At 35.9% G+C, this 19,603-nt stretch overlaps 1 long non-coding RNA gene across 1 annotated transcript in view; it reads left to right on the plus strand.

Moving 5' to 3' along the window:
• Positions 1-19,095, plus strand: part of LOC130455824 (uncharacterized) — a 34,683-nt gene extending 15,588 nt beyond the window's left edge. Inside the window, exon 3 of the long non-coding RNA XR_008913986.1 lies at positions 18,836-19,095. This is a non-coding gene — a long non-coding RNA (uncharacterized LOC130455824). The remainder of the gene's footprint in view (positions 1-18,835) is intronic.
• Positions 19,096-19,603: the final 508 nt, after the last annotated feature.

The following is a 19,603-nucleotide window of genomic DNA, read 5'->3' on the forward strand; positions in this document are numbered from 1 at the left end:
AGAGTTTCATAGAATCATATCTCACTCTCTGCCAGTCATTGAAGTCCAGTGACAAGAAATAAGTAAAGACAAATGACTATGGCCCAGGAGAGAGTAGATGACTTCAGCATCTTCATGTCTGATCAAGCTCTAAATGCTCAACATCATCCATTTCAGCTGCCTTCATGGTCTTTGGAACAATTTGTTCTCATCTTCCCCTTCTGCTGAGAGATGTCTTCAGATGCTCGGGTTAGATATTCCCTTCTCTTACCAGCAGGTTTGAGGGCTGTTGATTATCCTCAACCTTGTTTAGTCCATCTGCCATTATATTACCATGTTGCTGTTGTGTATGCTAGAGATTCTTGGACTCACAGAACAGATGGCCATCAAAAGCGGATAAGTGGCATTGCATCAGCAATCTCATATCAGAGGTGCTAGAAGTCTCCGATTACCCCATAGACCCATTAATGTGGAATTCTACATGAGGATGTCATCAAAATAATATATGAATACCCCCCCCCCAAAAAAGATGAGCTGGAACTATTTGTGGTGGAAAGAATACTGAAATTGAAGCCAGAATTTGAATTTGATTCCCACTTTTCTAATTTGCTTTGGGCAAGTTATTTAAATTCTTTGAAAGTTGGTTTATTTGTCTATGAAATAAAGTGGTAGGACTAGCTGGCTCCTCAGTTTCTATTCAATTCTAAGTCTATTCTCTAATGATCCAATATGAAGAGTAAGAAATGATAAATGGTTAGCCTATATTGGTGTATATTCAGTGTTAGTATATATGTTTGTTTCAATATATATAAATATATATGTGTGTGTATGTCTTTGTTTGAAATAACTCCCTTTCTCTCCTCCCATTAGAAAAGCCTCATTTTACAAAAAAAGATACCTGCACAAAAAATCTATGCCATTTATTTGTATTAATGAGTTCTTTCTCTGGAGGTTGACAGATACAAGTCATTCTTCAAACACTATTTCAGTTATTCTATATAATTTTTCTTGGCTATGATCATTTTACTCTTCATAATTTCATGTTGGTCTTCCTTTCTTTTTTCCAAAATTAACTTGCTTGTCATTTCTTTTATTTAACCTCACCTTCCATCTTAGAATCAACACTATGTATTGATTCCAAGGCAGAAGATTAGTAAGGGCTCAGCAATGTGGATTAAGTGACTTGCCCAGGGTCACACAGCTAGGAAGGGTTTGAGAACAGATTTGAACCAAGTACCTCCCAACTCTAGGCCTGGCTATCAATCCACTGAGCCACCCAACTTCCCCTCCTTGTCATTTCTTATGGCTCAGTAATATTCCATCACAATCACATGCCACATGCTGATGGATATCCCTTTAAACTTCTAATTCTCTGCTACCACAGAGAGAGCTGCTATCAGCATTTAAAGCATATAGGTTATAATCCTTTTCCCTGATCACCTTAGGAAATAAAAGCTAATATTGGTAGGGATTGCATTCCATCTCGTATATTCACAGAAGAGCATGGACAAAGGCAGCTCAGGATAAGTAGGCATGAGTTGCTTGGAAGGAGTGACTACACCATTGAGACCATGAATCCATTGGAATATGGAAGTAGAGCCAATGGCACTATTCTAGGCTGTGGTTCTAGCCATTACTCTCCAGAATCTTCACTCCTCCTGGATCATGTGGCTGTGTGCCAAAGACTTGGACATATTATTCTACGTCACTTTTATAAGGCAAGGATGTCTCGATATTTCAAGTTGTGGACTGATGCTCACATCACTTAAATAGGCTGAGTAGATCCAAGCACCAAGCTGTGACCTGCATCAGATCCAAGGATGAAGCTAGTCATTTGAAAAGAATTAAGATCCAGTGGAGAATGAGCTGATAAATACAAAAGATTTGCTTAAACAAGTAAAGCACTTATAGGACCAAATTACTTGTAAGATTTTTATCCTTTATATTTAATATTCATGAATGCTGATCCATGCAAGAGTTCTCTTAGGAGACTTAAAAAATACTAATTAAATGAGAATGGGGATATTGTAACTGCTGGAGCTATTTTCTGACAGATTATATTGTAAAGAAGGTTACCCGAGCGCATGTTCTAACGCCTACTCAGCACGAGAGTAAAAGCCAGCTCTTTCCCAGAGACTCAGGCTCAGATGAACACATTCTCCAAGCCAGCAAGCTTAGTGGCCTGCTTGAGCGCAGCGCTGTCCACCCTAGGATGAAAAAGTGGCAGCTGCATTTCACTGCAGAAGGACCATGGGAGCAGCCTGAACCCTAGAGCCAGGCTTTGAAAGTGGGGAGAAATAATGACAGTCACTTTGCTTTCTGTTTTCAACTTTTAGAAATCATGTTCTTTTCCTTTTTCTCATTTCATTGTTCTCAGATTACAAATTCTTCTTTACCAGTGAAACTATCCATACATTTCTATTCTTTTCACTGAAAACTGAATTTATTCTCTCTCTCTCTCTCCATATGTGTGTGTGTGTATTTATGTGTATATATCATGATTAAAATGCTGATCATCACTTGTAATTCCATTGGACATCTAAGTGTGCAATGCATCAAAATCTGAGATTTATAAGAGAACAAGACAGAGCAGACCTACAACTAGCCTTGAAATCAGGACAACTTTTGTTCAAGTCCAATGTCAAGTCTCCGTACTATCTGTGGAAGTCCAGGATAGTGACAACTTCTCACAGAATTCCTTAAGTCCATGATGGCAAACCTATGGTATAAATGCCAGAAAGGGCATGCAGAGTCCTCTCTGTGGGCATGCCTACAGTTGCCTTTCAGAGTTCATTCATAGAAAGGCAGAGGGATTCAGAGTGGAGTTGTTCTCCTCCCCCTCTCCATGCCCCTGAGGACATTCCTCACTTCACCTGTCCCTCTGCCCAACAGCCCAATGGGAGGGCTTTCCCCCTTCCCTCTCTAGGGTAAGGTGCTGGGGTTGGGGGTCATATGCTGCATGAGGATGCCATGCATATGGCAGCCTGTTGATTCTGTGGTGGGGGTGATTCCTGTAGTAGAGTTTGAAAGGAACTAGGCTTGAGGAGAGTATAGCTCAGAGGGTGGCACATAGCTGGAGGGGAGTAGGACTGGAAGGGCATGGAGCACACAAGTCACTCTCCTCCCCCTCTCCACATGCAGTTCTCATCACTCACCACTCTGCCCCACAGCCCAATGGGAGTGCTTTCTCCCTCCCCTGTCTGGGGTAAGGGGGAGCCAAGGGTTGAGTAGGGGGTTGGGGCATAGCATTTGGTCTGGAGAGTGGGATGGGGGTGGAGCTGGTACTCTGTCTCTAAAAGGCACATCATCACTGCTCTAAGCTGTGTACATATATGGATGCAGACATATCAGAAGGTACATATATGCAGTCTCAGATATACATTGATATTATACAAGATATTATTAAGCACCTATCATATACCATACTTTATTCTGTTGATACAAAGACAAAGACAGTACATCCTTTGCTTTTATGGACAAGTTATATCACTTTGGGGCATCTAAGTTTCCTCATTTGCCAAATTTGAAGATAGGATTAAATGATTTCTAAAATTCCTTCCAGCTCCAGATCAAAGGACCTAAGAAAATACAGACAATCCTATTTACTCCACTGACCCCATAATGGGTACATCGAGAACAATTGAGAGAAGGTATATGAAAACATTTTAAAAATACTATAAAGAATTATCTTTCAGATCTATATAAGTAAGAAGTTCTTGTGAACAAATAGAGGATAGAGAAGATTGGTGGGGGGGGGGAGGATAATTTTGATGGTAGGATATTAAAAACAAATCCAATGTAGCTAAGAGTAGATGGACAAATAAACTGGAGAAAAAAATCTTTATAGCAAATTTTTCTGATAAACATTTCATTTCCAAGATGTAGAAGGACTTGATTCAGATTTGTAAGAATAAAAGGCATTCCCCTCTTGAATAAATGGTCTGAAAATGTTACCTTCTCAAGGGAAGATACTTATACTTTCTATCATTATACATGCAGGCATACATTTGTACATATACATAGGTATACACTGATATCCATATCTCTTTCCACATCACTGATAATTAAAGAGCTTAAAAAAATAAAACCAATATGAGGTTCTATCTCTCATGCCAATCCATGAGATTGAAAAAATCTGGCCAAAAATTAAAAAATGACATGTTGGAGGTGCTGTGGGAAAACAGGCAGATTAGATTTTTGGTGGAACCGTGGATTAGTAGTCTAACTATTCTGGAAAATAATTTGAAGTTTTGCTCCAAAGTTTATTAAACTGTATTATCTCTGATCCAGCAATGCCAACCACTATTATGTCTGTATCTTAAAGAGTTCAAGAAAAAGAAGAAATAGGTCCTATATATATAAAAATACTTACAGAAGCTCTTTTTATGCTGACACAAAAACTGGAAACTAAGATGATGCCTAACAGTTGGAGAAAGATTATTCTAATCATAGTATGACTATAATGGAATATTAATGCTATAAGAAATGAAGAGAGAGAAGGCTTCAGAGGGACTTGAAAATGCTTGTAAAATGAATGTAAAGGGTTCTTCAGGGTGTGGAGGGAAGATCAATCCTCCTTAGAGCAGGGGTTGCTGGAGCTTTTTTCAGAACTACTTTCCTCCTTTGGGGTCTACCTGCCACCACGCTCTCACCTACAGCTCCAAGAAGCTGTAGTACATGAAGCAGTCACATCCCAACAAATCATCTTGGAAGGTGGGCTTAACCAGGTTGAGAGTAACAAACAAGTCTTGAACCTGTAGTGAGTTAGCAGAGTGTCTACCACAAACATATGAAGACTTCCTCCTACAAGATGGGCAAATGAGAACAATTTCTTCTAATGGCTATGAAGGTGCCTAAAGCAGGTGCTCTGTAGGGTGGTCAGACAACAACTTCCAATGTATCTCAAACCATCACCAGTTGTTGTGACTTTTTTCGTGCCACTGGATTTGGCTGATTGGAAGAAAGAGTAAGTTGAGGACTTAGTACAAGTCTGCCACATTTAAATTTAATTTATGTTTGAGCCAAAAGACATGATCCAATGATGTCAGTTTGGTCTCCAGGTATGCAGGACATCAACCGTAAACAAATGTTTAGGAAAGGGAGAAGAATTATAACAATTTATATATTCTCTAACATGAATTTTGGAAGAACAAAAGGCTTTAGGATCTAGATTAACAAATTAAACAACTATGACTGCAGAGAAACAATAAGTAACATTGCCTATCTCTAGATAGAGAATTGTACTAATACAAAGAATGAGAAAGCTAGAAAAAGAACCAAGTAAAATTCTCCAATTAAATACAAAATTGGAAATCCTTAAAAATAAAGATAAGACTAACAAAATTGAATGGAAGAATACCATTGAATTAATAAATAAAATAAAGAGCTGTTTATGAAAAAAATAAATCATTGCTTAATCTGATTTTAAACAGAGAAGAAAACCAATTCACTAGCATCAAAAATAAAAAGGGCAAATTTAGCACTAATGAAGAGGAAATCAAAGCAATTAGTAGGAGTTATTTTGCTTAAGTATATGGGAACAAATTTAATGATTTAAGAGAAATGGAAGAATACTTACAAAAAATGTAAATTGTCTAGGCCAAAATATGAGAAAAATAATATTTAAATAAACCTATTTTAGAAAACAAGCCTTAAATGAACTTCCTAAGGAAAAACAAACACAGTAGTAGATGTATTCAGAAGAGAATCTTACCAAATATTTAAAGATCATTTAATTCCAATATTAAATGATATAGAAGGGACTTTTAAACTTCATTTATGAAACAAATATGGTCCTGATACCAAAAAAGAGAAAAAAATTATAGAAAATGTTCATTAATGAATATAGATTCAAAAATACTAAATAAAATATTAGACAAGAGACTACAATTTTTCACAATTATATATTATGAAAAAATAGGATTCATTCCAGTTATGATGGAATGGTTTAATATAAGGAAAACTAATAACATAATCAATTCAATCAACCAAAATGTAACAAAATACATAAGGACTACATCAATAGTTACAGAAAAAGCTTTTGACAAAGTACAACACTCATTCCTGTTAAAAACACTTGAAAACATAAGTATAAGTGGATTATTCCTAAGAATAATAAGAAATGCTTATTTTAAACATTATCAGGAAAGGGGACAAGTTAGAAATCTTACCCATAAGATCAGGAGTGAAACAAAGATGCCCATTATCACCAATAATATTTGATATTGTCTAAGAAATTCTACTAATAGAAATAAGAGAAGAAAAAGAAATTGAAGGAACCAGAACAGGCACAAAGGCAATAAAACTTTCTTTTCTCAGAGTTTACAATGATTTATATAGAAAATCTTCGTAATTTAACTAAAAATATGAGTTAAAACTATCAATAATGATAGCAAAATAGCAAGATATAAAATAAACCTACAATAAATCACCAGCATTTCTGTATTTTACCAATATCTTGCAAGAAGAGATAGTAAGAAAAACCCCATTTCAACTAACTGTGGATTGAATGAAATACCTAGTAGTATATTGTCTGAAACAAATCCAGGAACTACATAAACACAATTATGCAGTTTTTTTAATAAATACAGTCAGATTTAAATAATTGGAGGAATATTAATTATTCATAGGTGGGCAGAGCCAATAAAATTTAAATGACAGTTCTATCTGAACTAATCTACTTATTCAATGCCATCTCAATTAAAGTAAACATAAAATATTTTATGAAACTAACAAAAAATAACAAAATTTATTTGGAAAACAAAAGTTCAGGAATATGAAAGGAAATAATGAAAAAATAAAAGGAGGTGCAGTACTACCAGCTTTTTTTTTTTATTTTTATAAAGTAGCAATTGTCAAAACTATCTGTTAGAGACTTGGAAATAGAAAAGTAGCTCTGTGGAATGGTACAGACATACAACAAACACTAATAAAAGATAATGATAACCTTGTATTTGACAGAAGTCAAGATCTAAGTTTTCAGTTTTCATTATTTTGCAAAAATTGTTGGGTAAACTAGAAAGCAGTGTGGCAGAAACTCTAGATCAATCTTACTTCATTGACTAAGATAAGATCAAAATGAATACATGACATAGGCATGAAGACAGATATCATAAGCAAATTAGAAGAACAATGAATATATTTCCTATCAGATTTATGGATAGGAAAAGAATTTATAAATAAATAAGAGATAGAAAGAATTGTGAGATATAAAGTGGCTAATTTTGAATCCATTTAAATTTAAAGGTTTTTGTGTAAATAAAACTAATATGGCCAATCTTAGGAAAAAAAAGAAGTAATTTGGGGGAAAATGTATAAACTGGGTTATAATCCTGGGTTAGAGGTCTCATCTCTAAAGTAGAGAACTTTGTCAAGTGTATAAAAATCTGAGTTATTCCCCAGTTGACGAATGGTGAAAAGGCATGAACTGACAATTTTTAGATGAAGAGGTGAAAATTATAAGTATATGGAAAAAAAGCTCTAAAATTATTAATTAGAGAAATGCAAATCAAACTAACTCTGAGTTATTGTCTCATACCAATTGGATTGGCTAAAACAATATAAGGGTAAAATGACAAGTGTTGGAGGCATGTAGAAAAATGAGGACAGCTATAGAGAGTTGTTGGTAGAAGTGTAAACTAATTCAGCTATTTTGGAGAACAATCTGGAATTATCCTCAGAGTTACAAATCTGTGTATTCATTTTTGACGGAGTAATATTTATTAGATTTATTTTTTGAGGTGATCAGAAGAAAAGGAAATTAATGTCTATATTCTAAAGTGTTTAGAACAACTCTCTTTCTGGTGATAAAGAGATGGAAACTTGAAGGAATGCCCATCAATTGGGAAATGGCTAAGCAAGTTGCGGTATGATTGTGATGAAATGTTCCTGCACTATAAGAAATGGAAAACAGGTTAATTTTGGAAATCATGGAAAGACCTGCACAAAATTATGAAAAGTGAAATAAGCTAAACCAAGAAAACATTATATATAGCAAAATAAATATTGTTTGAAGAATGCCTTTTGCATGTCCATCTGCAGAGAAAGAACTATTGAATAGAAATAAGAAATAAGACAAAGTTGGCATAATAATAATTATAATTTATTTATGAGGTTGTTAGTACTTTAGTAGCTTTATTTCATCAAAGTAGAGATAGTAATGAGAGGGAAAAGTAGGAAAGAGGCAGAGAGTCGTCTAGCCTACTACACTATGTGCTGTTCTGGTGGATTGAAGCTCACCACCAGCATGTGCTCCTATCTGCAGCCAGAAGAGCGCAAGGGTCAGCCTTCAGGAGAACAGCTGGGTGGCTCAGTGGATTGAGGGTCAGACCTAGAGATGGGATGTCCTGGGTTCAAATCTGGCCTCAGACACTTCCCAGCTATGTGACCCTAGGCATGTCACTTGACCCCCATTGCCTAGCCCTTACCACTCTTCTGCCTTGGAGCCAATACCCAGCATTGATTCCAAGACAGAAGGTAAGGGTTTACAAAAAAAGTCAGACTTCAGGTTCCAATCTCCAGCTAGAAGCCATCAAAAGACCCTTCAGCAAGAGTCACCAATGTCAGACTTAGAATCCAAGGCCAAATCTCTATCATAGTAAGAATGTCCTCTATACTCCTGGTCTCATCTTTATAAGCAGTTTTCTCCACCCACTAGCTCTCCCACATCACATCTTCAGGAACCAATTATAGTTCTTTAATTTGTCTGGCACCACCCAGGGGGCAGTGCTTGTGGGATCCTATCTCATTAGTTTCAACTTCAACTTCCTACATGATTGAGCATATGTTTTCCTTCTACTTTTCCCACAGTTCTTTCTGTGGGTGTGGATAGTACTCTTTCTCATAAGTTCCTTCTCATATACCTTTTGGTCAAATAATGTGTTCTTTAATGAGAAGAGAGGAGGGCAGGAGGTATCTAGGTATTTTAATGTAACAAATAAGTTATTAAAAAAAGAGAATTTCATATAAAACCATGATCAATGTAGAAAATTGTGATGATTTTCCTTCTTCCTTCCTTCCTTCCTTCCTTCCTTCCTTCCTTCCTTCCTTCCTTCCTTCCTTCCTTCCTTCCTTCCTTCCTTCCTTCCTTCCTTCTTTTCCTTCCTTCCTTCCTTCCTTCCTTCCTTCCTTCCTTCCTTCCTTCCTTCCTTCCTTCCTTCCTTCTTTTCCTTCCTTCCTTCCTTCCTTCCTTCCTTCCTTCCTTCCTTCCTTCCTTCCTTCCTTCCTTCCTTCCTTCCTTCCTTCCTTCCTTCCTTCCATCCTTCCTTCTTCCTTCCATCCTTCCTTCTTCCTTCCTTCTTTCCTTTTCCTGTCTCTTTTAATAACAACTGTTGGGGGAGAAAGAAAAAGGCTGGATAAATGAAAAAAATTAAAATTAATTTTAAAAATAGTTAAAATTAAAATTCATTAAAACTTTTACATAACCCCACACAGGTATAAGATAGATAGAAAAGGCTTATTAGCCACTCTTTGTGGGGGGAATGTAGCAAGTTTCCATCTAATTAATTAATCAAAGCAAATGCTATTAGAGATCTAGCTGGGAAATAATTTTGCTCAAAATCTACCTTTGGGAATAGCAAGTTTTATCATAGGTTTTGTAATCTTCATTGGAAGACTTTAAATGCAGAGTAAATTATTTCATATCTGGCATGGTTTAGTTATGATTTTCCTCAAGGCAAAAGGAGAGACTAGGTGACCTCCAGAAGTCCCTTTCAGCCTATATTTCTATAAAATTTAAATAATTCAGTTTCACCCAATAACTGTGGGAGAGTAGAAATCCACAGATATTATTTAAATTAACCCAAATATGTCATTTTCTCCACCTACTTCTTGGTAGTCATACACTTTGCTTGCTAAACAGCAAAACAATAAACTTTGTGCATTACAAAAATGAAAATAATATCCTACTGTTGGAAGGAAGGGAAAACATATTAATTAAGTGACTATTATGTGCCAAGTACTGTGGCAAATACTTTGTAAATGTTATCTCATCAACCTTAGAAGAAATGTACATTTTTTTTTGCAATTGAGGAAATTGAGGCAGAACAATGGAAAATATTTTCCCAGGGCCACATAGCCAGTAAGTTTTGCTGTTGGATTTGAACTTGTCTTCCTTATTGCCTCACCCAGGTTTGCCTATTTTTGAATAATGACAATAACTGATTCCTATTCAAGACCATAGAGAGCTCACTTTGGAATAAGACATGAGTTTGTGTTTGACAACAGTCATTTGCATTTCCTAGTAAATTACTTCATCTCTCTCTCATCCTCAGTTTCCCCCACTTTAAATTGACGGATAGGACTTAATGGTCTTTGAGGTCCCTTCCTGCTCCAAATTTTTTATTTTTTATATTATTTTCTACATTTTATATGCCTTCTTTCCAACATATCACGAATTTCAGGGGAAAGTAGCCTTATTCTCGAATCTTTCTTCCTTTTTGGACTGCTAAAGCATAAGAAATGACTTCAGCTTCCTAGGAAACGTAAGGATTTACCAAAATGGACTACTTTTCCAATAATATGATATTCATAATATTTTGTCTTGTTACCAACTGCATTAAAAACTGTCCCATGGAAACATGCTTTTGATCTTCACAGAATGCTGATAAAAACAAATTGTATATTCAGAATAGATCAGAAATTTCCATCTTTGGAAATTTAATATCCATGAATACAAGAGAGGAAATCTGCTTTCATATCCCCATTGAACTCCTATAGTGGCATTTTAAAACCTGATGGGTTCCCAGAAAAAAGCATTTACTTAAGGGATGGTGTTGTATATGTAACCATTGATGTAGTGAAGTACTTTATTATGGCATTAACTCTAGTTGGAAATGGTCTATTTTTAATGATCCAATTCTAACTTTGAAAATATATCTGAAGGAACAAAAAATATTCCATATAACACAAATGAGCTATCAAAACTATGCTATTGAGAAGTACTCAGGATATTGCAATGCCATAAACCATCAAAAGACCCCCAAATCAATAATTGTGAGGGCTAAACTTAGCATAAATACAAGTGTGTGCTTCCTATTGTTGGGAAGGCAGTACTTTTCTAATAGGGGAAAAAAAAAAAACATTAACAGCTCTATGGACTTCCCTTTCAATCTTGTTCCCTAGGTGATTGATTCACATGGACCACTGATTGACATGATGTTTAGAGAAATGAATTGGGAGGCATATTCTTACCCTAAAATAAATGCTGGTTGAGCTCAAGGAGTAGTCATGTAGGAAAAATCCAAGGACTACTGAAGAAAGATTTAGCCTAAGCCAGTGGTCTTGTGCTGGCTGTGGTTCTGGAGTTTGAAATATACATGAATGAGATAGCCCCTGAAGCTACATGTTAAAAGAGCTGAAACACCTTCAGCCTTAATGGGAATAGGAGAAACAACTCTATAACTGCTTTTTGGGGGAAGATGAGCAGATGGCCTCATTTCAGCCAGGAAGCCCAGCAGAGTAGACTCCAGCTTAATGATATCACCATAAATTAGAGGATTTCAATGACTCAGTAGGCTTCTGAGCCACTTACTTTTTGTCTCATAACAAAATCACTGCCCTCTTTATAACTGTCATAATCATATCGCAGTAAAAAGTAATTGGGTTTACTCAAACTTTTAAAGGAGAAAATGTTTAGATTGAATATGGAACAAATGTAGAAAAATAAATTTACGGAATTAAAGAACTGAAAGGAATCTTGGATTCTGGACCTTATAATCCAAAATATACTTGAATGATAATCAATATAACAGCATATCACAGTCATTTGCCCTTTTCTTGAAGAGAGGGCTCTGCTACTCTACCTGGTTTTCACTTCATGGAACAAAAAATCCTCTTGTATACCACTCTGCCCTTTTTTTTTGCCTCCTTTTGTGTTGTCTCTGGCTTTAGATTATAAATTCTTTGAGGGAAAGGACTGTTTTTATTTTTAAATTGTAGACTCAGTGATTAGCATGGTGACTGGCACATAGTAGGTGCTTAATAAATGTTTATTGATTTATATGAAATTTGTTTTTGTTGTCTTTATTCTGTCAAATCAAATTTTCTTAACTGTAGTTGAAATAGCCTAAGTTTACCTTGGAAAAGTATTTGAATTATGTAAGGAAAGTCTTTAAGCTCTTCATACCCTTTAAGCCAGTGACATTGGTTTATTTAAGTATTCTTTGTTTCCAAGGATAGGTAAAGGAGAGGGAGGGTTGTCTTTGGGTGAATGGGTTGTTTTCTGGGATTTTCTGAGCTAAGGGGGGTGATCAGTCTTTCTCCAACCTCTAGTAGCAAATGATTTTTTAATGGATGATTATGTATTAGAGTCACCACCATGTCAACAAAAGTAAAAGGAAAGCCCAGTGAAGACCTTACATATGTTTTCTCAGTGCCTGTTGAATGATATTACAAAACTAGCCAGATTAAGAGATGATGGAGGAAAAGTTCAGGAGCTCCAAAATTCCTCCCAAGAATGGGAAGAATATCTTCCAATTGACAGTGAGCTCCCCCATCTGTGCAGTACAGGCAGCCAGCACCATTTGAGATTTTTTGCTATTTATGCAGAAAAGACCCTTCTTCTGGTAATTAGTCAGCAGAATCTTGCTTTTAATCTATCCTGAGAAATTTGGAGGACATCGACTGGCCAAGATCCAGATGGTCAAGCTCATTAGTTAGAATACTCAGCTCTCAGTACTTCCAGCAAACTAAGAATGACTTATCTCAGCTTGCCCTGACTTTTTCCCAGCAAACCCCAGCAGTTTCTTGGAGATGACTATGGTTATCTCACTGGCCTTGGAGTCTATCCTTTATCTCTAAATGGAAAATCTATGTAAAGTAGCTTCTCACAGAATTGAGGAATATTATGAACTACAAAAACAAGGGAGGGGTAGGGCTATTATAGATGTCACAGTTAGCCCACACAGCTTAGTCTTTCTTATTTTAATTTTTTAACAAGCAAGAAAATAGGTTAGAAAAAGATTACAATGGACTTCACAAAAATTGAAACTCTTAATTATTTAGTAAATAATTGAGAGGTCTACAGTGTTGTGTCTAATATAGATCTTTCCTGCCTTTCCTTGAATTATCCTTTTTCTATTATCAAATTATATATTATTATAATCATTTTTACTACTAGTAGTATTCATATCATAGTTGACATGTCAGGGATGGTTTGGGACTCCTTCCAGCTCCTGGAGTATTTCAAGAAGTGATTATGATGTAAAACAAATTGACTCTTTTTTGTTTTTTAAAGCAAGGTTTGTCATAAGGGGCAGGTAGTTACTGGAGGAAACAAAAATAAAAGCAAGAGTTGTAAGGTAAGATGTTGTGCAATCTTGATAGGCTCTTTGGAATTTCATGTCTGCTTTAATCCCTCTTTTCTTCCCAAGGGAATGTCTTCTCTTCTGGTAACAACTCTCAGTACCATACAAAGGAGTTCTGTGTCTAATAAAGGGTCAGTTTGGTAGGTGATGATAATAATAATACCTAGATATTTGAATAACACATTATTATAAAATTATAAAATATAAATATATATATAAATATAAAATATAAAGATTATAAAATGGTTTACATATATTATCTCAGTTCTTATGAAGTTGATGTTATCATCCCCATTCTACAGATTAAAAACTGATGGTTACAGATGTTTACTGATAATGCCAAAGGAAAAGTCTCAATTCAGGTCTTTCAAGCCTTGTGCTGCCTTCCCTCTCCACCCAGCTCTTTCTAGAATAAAGGTCTCAAGGGCAACTAATAACATGACTATCCATGTTATACTTCAGTAGCTTCAACTACCCAGAGGGTTTTTTTTTTTAAGTTTCAATGTTGGCTCCTTGTTTTTGTCCAGGAAGGGCAAAATCTCTGAAGTAAAAATGAAAATTGTAGTCTAATCAGTTGATTGGTTGGTTTTTAACAAGCATGTCAAGGGTAAGGATTTCAGTTTGAATCTGCCAGCTGGTTTTACTTTTACAAAAAGGTTCTACAGAAAATTTGATCAGATTCATTCATCTTTCTCACACCCACACTCCCTTCCCCAATCTGTTATTAAAAATCATCTAATGAGAACTGAGGGAGTAGTGGGCTCTTTGTTCGAAATCCATAGTAGTTTTTAGAAGTCGTCTTACTTTTATAGGAAAGAACAGGTTTCCATCTAAAATTCTCTGATGTCTTATCACAAAAGAAATTGTCATAATCACTCCAGACCATTTTCCCCATCTGGCCAGAAATAGTTCCTTTAGACTCACTGCAAGGGAATGCCATTATGAACCCCTTATGTCATCAGCTACAATGAAATGAGAGGCATGTGAGACAAGTGAAATATTCTTTTAGTGATAAGTTCAGAAAGCGCTTTTGATGGCATTTAAAGTGGCAAAGAAATAGAAAAATGTCCACCTTTTTTCAAGGTACATTGCCTGAATAGAAAAATGTCCACCTTTTTTCAAGGTACATTGCCTGAATGGATATCTTTTCCTCTATCACTTCTTTCCAGGAAGTCATCATCTGAATGCAACTGCAACTGCAGATTAAGTCCTTGAAAGCTTTCTTTCTTCCTTCCTTCCTTTCTTTCTTTCTTTCTTTCTTTCTTTCTTTCTTTCTTTCTTTCTTTCTTTCTTTCTTCCTTCCTTCCTTCCTTCCTTCCTTCCTTCCTTCCTTCCTTCCTTCCTTCCTTCCTTCCTTCCTTCCTTCCTTCCTTCCTTCCTTCCTTCCTTCCTTCCTTCCTTCCTTCCTTTCTTTCTTTCTTTCTTTCTTTCTTTCTTTCTTTCTTTCTTTCTTTCTTCCTTCCTTCCTTCCTTCCTTCCTTCCTTCCTTCCTTCCTTCCTTCCTTCCTTCCTTCCTTCCTTCCTTCCTTCCTTCCTTCCTTCCTTCCTTCCTTCCTTCCTTCCTTTCATTTCTTTCCTTCCTACCCTATGCTAGGTGCTTCAAACAAACACAGACTTTGCTCTCAAGAAGCTTACATTATGCTGGCATTTCTGATTCTAGGTTGGTTTTCCTCTCTCTTATCTAGTGTACTATTGAGACTTACATTCTAGTAAATTATTGTGGGTGTTCAAGGAAACAAATTTTAAAAATATTAACCTAAAATAATTATCATGTTAACATTCAATGGATCAATGTTCTCACTTAAATGTGTACTCCTTCTAATACCACTGTTCTCAAACAATTTAAACTTTCTCATCTACTAAAATATTTGACCAAATTTCTTCAATATTTTGAAGGCTTCCCTCTAGAGTTTATTTACATATACATACATATATGTAGTGGTATGTAGTGATCAATGTATCATTGTAGTACTTGGACAATCTACCTGTTATCTCTCACTCTCACTCCACATTTTCGCATAAGACATTTCCTGAATGTAAACGTTTTTCCATCACTTCTTGCCTGGAATACATCATCGGTATCAGTCTGTAGTTGAGTAATGTCCACCACACAAAGGTATGTACATGTATGAAACAAACATGAGACACAGTAGAGAATCCTGATCAGAAAGAGCTTCCTTTGACCCTTGAAACTTATCTTTCCTGACAGGTAGCTTAGGGAGCGCAGATAGTAAGAGAATGAATGAAAATATCTGGGCTCTGCTCCCGGCTCTGCTAATTAGTAGGTGTGTAACTGAGCAGTTCAGGTCATATTTTGAGTCTGTTTCTTTTGTTTTAAGGTGGTAGAAGTGATGCTTCTTTTAAAAAAAATTTTTTAAACAAACTTCATTTTTACATTTGTAGACTATTCTCACTTTGGGAAAAGAGAGGGCTCTTGCAAAAAGAGAAAAGAGTCAAGTCAAATTAATCATGCAGAAATTTCATCTGAAAATTCATGAACAATTCTAATTCTTCAGTTAAAAAAAGGTATTTTTGTCCCTCTCAACCCTCAGCTTGTTGAAAAAAAGCATGTTTAGGGAGAAACAAATATCTTGTTACAAATATGCATGCTCAAGAAAAAATAAATTCCCTCTGTGGCTATACACACACACACACACACACACACACATATATATACATGTCTCATTTTGAACTCGATCTACAGGACCTCTCTGGATGGAATGTTTCATTGTTCATCTTCTAGAATCATGGGAGGCCATTGTAGTGATCATTGTTCTTACAACTCTCAAAGTTTTTGTCTTTACAAAATTCTTATTATTGTATATGTTATTAACTTGTTTCTGATCATTTCATTTTCCCATTCATAAAAGTCTTGAAAAATGGTCATCGTTATAATATTGGCATTATACTTTTAGTTATTCTGGTCTACTCACTTCACTCTCCATCAGTTTATAGAAGTCATTCCATATCTCTTCAAAGTATTTCCTCATTTCTTACAACACATTAATATTCTGTGACATCTTCATACTGTACTTTATTCATAGAGTCCTTCATTGATGGGTCTCCTGTTTGTTTATACTCAGATATTAGATGCATTGAATTTTTGTACATTGTGAACCCAGGCTATTCCACTAATTTATTTCTCTATTTTAACTAGTTCCATAGTAGTTTAACAATTACTGTTTGGTTTTTTAACATTCTTATTAATTATTATGGCATTACGGGATTAGACATTGAGCACTGCTAGCAGCTCTTCAATTCATTTCTTTTCATGATGTCTTGTGATTCTTTGCCTTCTTTTCCCTCCATATAAATTTTATTGTCATTTTTTCTAGTTCCATAAAGAAATCCTTTGGTAGTTTGAGTCATATGGTGTTGCATAAGTAATTAATTTAGGGCATATTATCATTTTTATTATATTGCCTCATTCTTCTCATGAGCCATTAATATTTTTTCAATTAGAATAATTCTTCCTCTTCCTACATCATAGGGAGGTTGTGATAAGCAAATTAGATGATGATGTGCAGGGTGTCAAATGGATTACAATGCAAGGTTTAGAGTCAAGGCGATATGGGTTCAAATCATCCCTCTGGATGCTTACTGGTTGTGTGACTGTAGATAAGTCATTCAACTCCTCTTTACCTCAGTTTATTTATTTGTAAAATTGGAATACTGGTCCCTGTTGTGCCTATCTTATATTGTTATTATAGGGGTTAAATAAGAAAATATGTGACACACATGTACACATAGATACAAATGTGTATATATACATCGATCTAGACATTTGTTGTTCCAAAGTTCTTAGTGAAAATTTAGGCTTTGAAAATTAATAGCTAAATGAAAACTTTTGAAAGAGTTTGTATAAAAAGTATAAAAAGTCATATTAGAATACATATATGTGATACAATGAAGTGCCCATATTATAAAAAAATGTTCTCAGGTAGTCAAAATGTCCTAAATGTGGAAAATATTGGTATTTCTTGTCAACAGTCTACATTTTGAAGCTCCCCCATGTCAAGTTGGCCTCTTAATTCCATTTATTGTGATGGAATGTGGTGCTTTGTCTGGAGACCTAGAGTGAGCATGGCTTAGAATTCCGTATTCCAAACCAATGTGTTTATAAAAGGGAAGAAGAAGAAAAGAAGGAAGGAAGGAAAGAGGAAAAGAGAAAGTTGTGGATTCCAATAGGCCAACCATTAATTTTCTATATCTTAAATTTAGAAGCTGTTCTTTTTTCAGGAGTCGTCCTTCTTCTCCAACTGCAGCAATTAAACACGAAATGCTTCCACCCTTAACAACAACAACGTGGCAGTGATGAATGCAAAAATGCCAATGAAAAGGATGGTTCTTTTGGAAAATGCACTATTAAAAAATCTAAATGTGTTACTTTTCCTCGTATTCTGCTAGTGTTCTTAAAATAACATTTAAAAATTGTATTTCTCTTCCTCGCCGTAGAGCCAAAGTCTCCCGAGGGCAGAAACTATATCATTTCATTATTATCGTACCTGAAACAACAACATGTCGCAAACTTTTCTCCTCCTCTTTCCTTAAGGAGTTGGATTTTTTGGGAAATTTTTGGGAAAAATTTATTTAATTAGTTAATTTAGAATATTTTCCATGGTTAGCAGATTCCCGTTCTTTCCCTCCCCTCCTACCCCATAGCCGACACACAATTCCACTGGGTTTTCCATGTGTCATTGATCCAGACCCATTTCCATATTACTGATATTTGCACTGGGGTGATCCTTTAGAGTCTACATCCCCAGTCATGTCCTCATTGGCCCCCGTGATCAAGCAGTTGCTTTTCCTCTCTGTTTCTACAAGGCGTTTGATTTTAAGTGGGGGATGAGAATTCAGAGAAAGGAATACAAAGGTTATGGGAGAAAGACTGCTTGAGAATTCTGTCCAGAGTGAAGAAAAGCAGGAGTGATAGGAGCTTCCTCAAAGCCCCTTTTGAAGTGCCTCTCTGGACTAGGACCTGCCCAATTAGCCTGGAGAATCAGAAGGCTGCGGGTGAGAGGGAGTGGAGAGAATGGGCAGGGACTTCAGAGATCATCTCATCTAGTCTCCAAACTTTACTGATGAGGAAACTTAACCCAGGGCCCTAGAAGCTCCAAACCTAAGATAATTCTTTAGCTATGTGTCTTTCTCATTCAAATAGAATCTCTTTGAAGCCAGGGATCATTTCGCTTTGTTTTTCTTTCTCCAGTGTATATCACAGTACCAAATACACAATAGGCACTTAGTAAGTGCTCTTAGAGAACCAGCCAAGAGGACCTGGGTTCAAGTGTGGCCTCAGACACTTCCTAGCTATGTGACCCTAGCATGTCACTTAGACCAGATTATCTAGCCCTTGCCACACTTCTGTCTTAGAAATTACTACTAAGACAGAAGGTATGGAGTTTTAGAAATGCATTTAGATTAACACTAAAATCTCATAAAATCAATTATATATCCTTTCTGTCTTGTACATAGCTGTTTCTTAAAAGCATTTTATTAAAGAAAGTATGAATGAATAAGCATACTAATTCTTGCTATTTCATTGGATACAGGAAGAAGCATCTATTAATATTTTCAGGGGTCCATGGATATGAACAAGTCAAGCACCCATGAAAAGTAGAGAGGATTGGAAAATTTGGGGAATCAAAAGATACGAAAGAAGAATGGAGAACACCTTGAATGAATTCAATATATGGTAGCACCACAGTACTGGCAACATCAAGGCTACTGAAAAAAAAAATGAGGGCAACAAAAGAGACCAGAAAATCTCTCTGCTGATTAATACATAAAGGATCATATGTTGACAAAAGAACTGGAAGTAATTTTAGAGATCATTTATTAAAATACTTCCTGGTGAAAAATGAGGAAACTATGGTCCAGAGAGATCAAAGGAATTTATTCAGGTTTAACACCTACATAGTGGCAGACTTAGAATTAAAGCCCAGTTCTATGTCACCCAGTCCAGTGCCCGTGCTATTGCCAGGGTAACTTCTAAGTCAATCTCTTTCTGTCTCTCTCTGTCTCTGTCTCTGTCTCTGTCTGTCTCTCTGTCTCTTTCTCTCCCTCTCTCTCTGTCTTTGTCTCTGTCTGTCTGTCTGTCTGTCTGTCTCTCTCTTCAACAGGAAAAGTACAATTACTAAGGAGTAGCTTGGTTCTTTTTTGCTATTGCTTAGCTGAGTTCAGTTGTGTCTAATTCTGCATGATCCCTTCTGGGGTTTTCTTAGGAAAAATACTAGAATGATGGCCATTTCCTTCTCTACTCATTTTATAGATGAGGAAACTGAGGTACACAGGATTAGGTGATTTTCTCAGAGTTGCAC

This window comes from Monodelphis domestica, chromosome 8, assembly GCF_027887165.1.
Source record: "Monodelphis domestica isolate mMonDom1 chromosome 8, mMonDom1.pri, whole genome shotgun sequence".
In the NCBI taxonomy this organism is placed as follows: Eukaryota; Metazoa; Chordata; class Mammalia; order Didelphimorphia; family Didelphidae; genus Monodelphis; species Monodelphis domestica.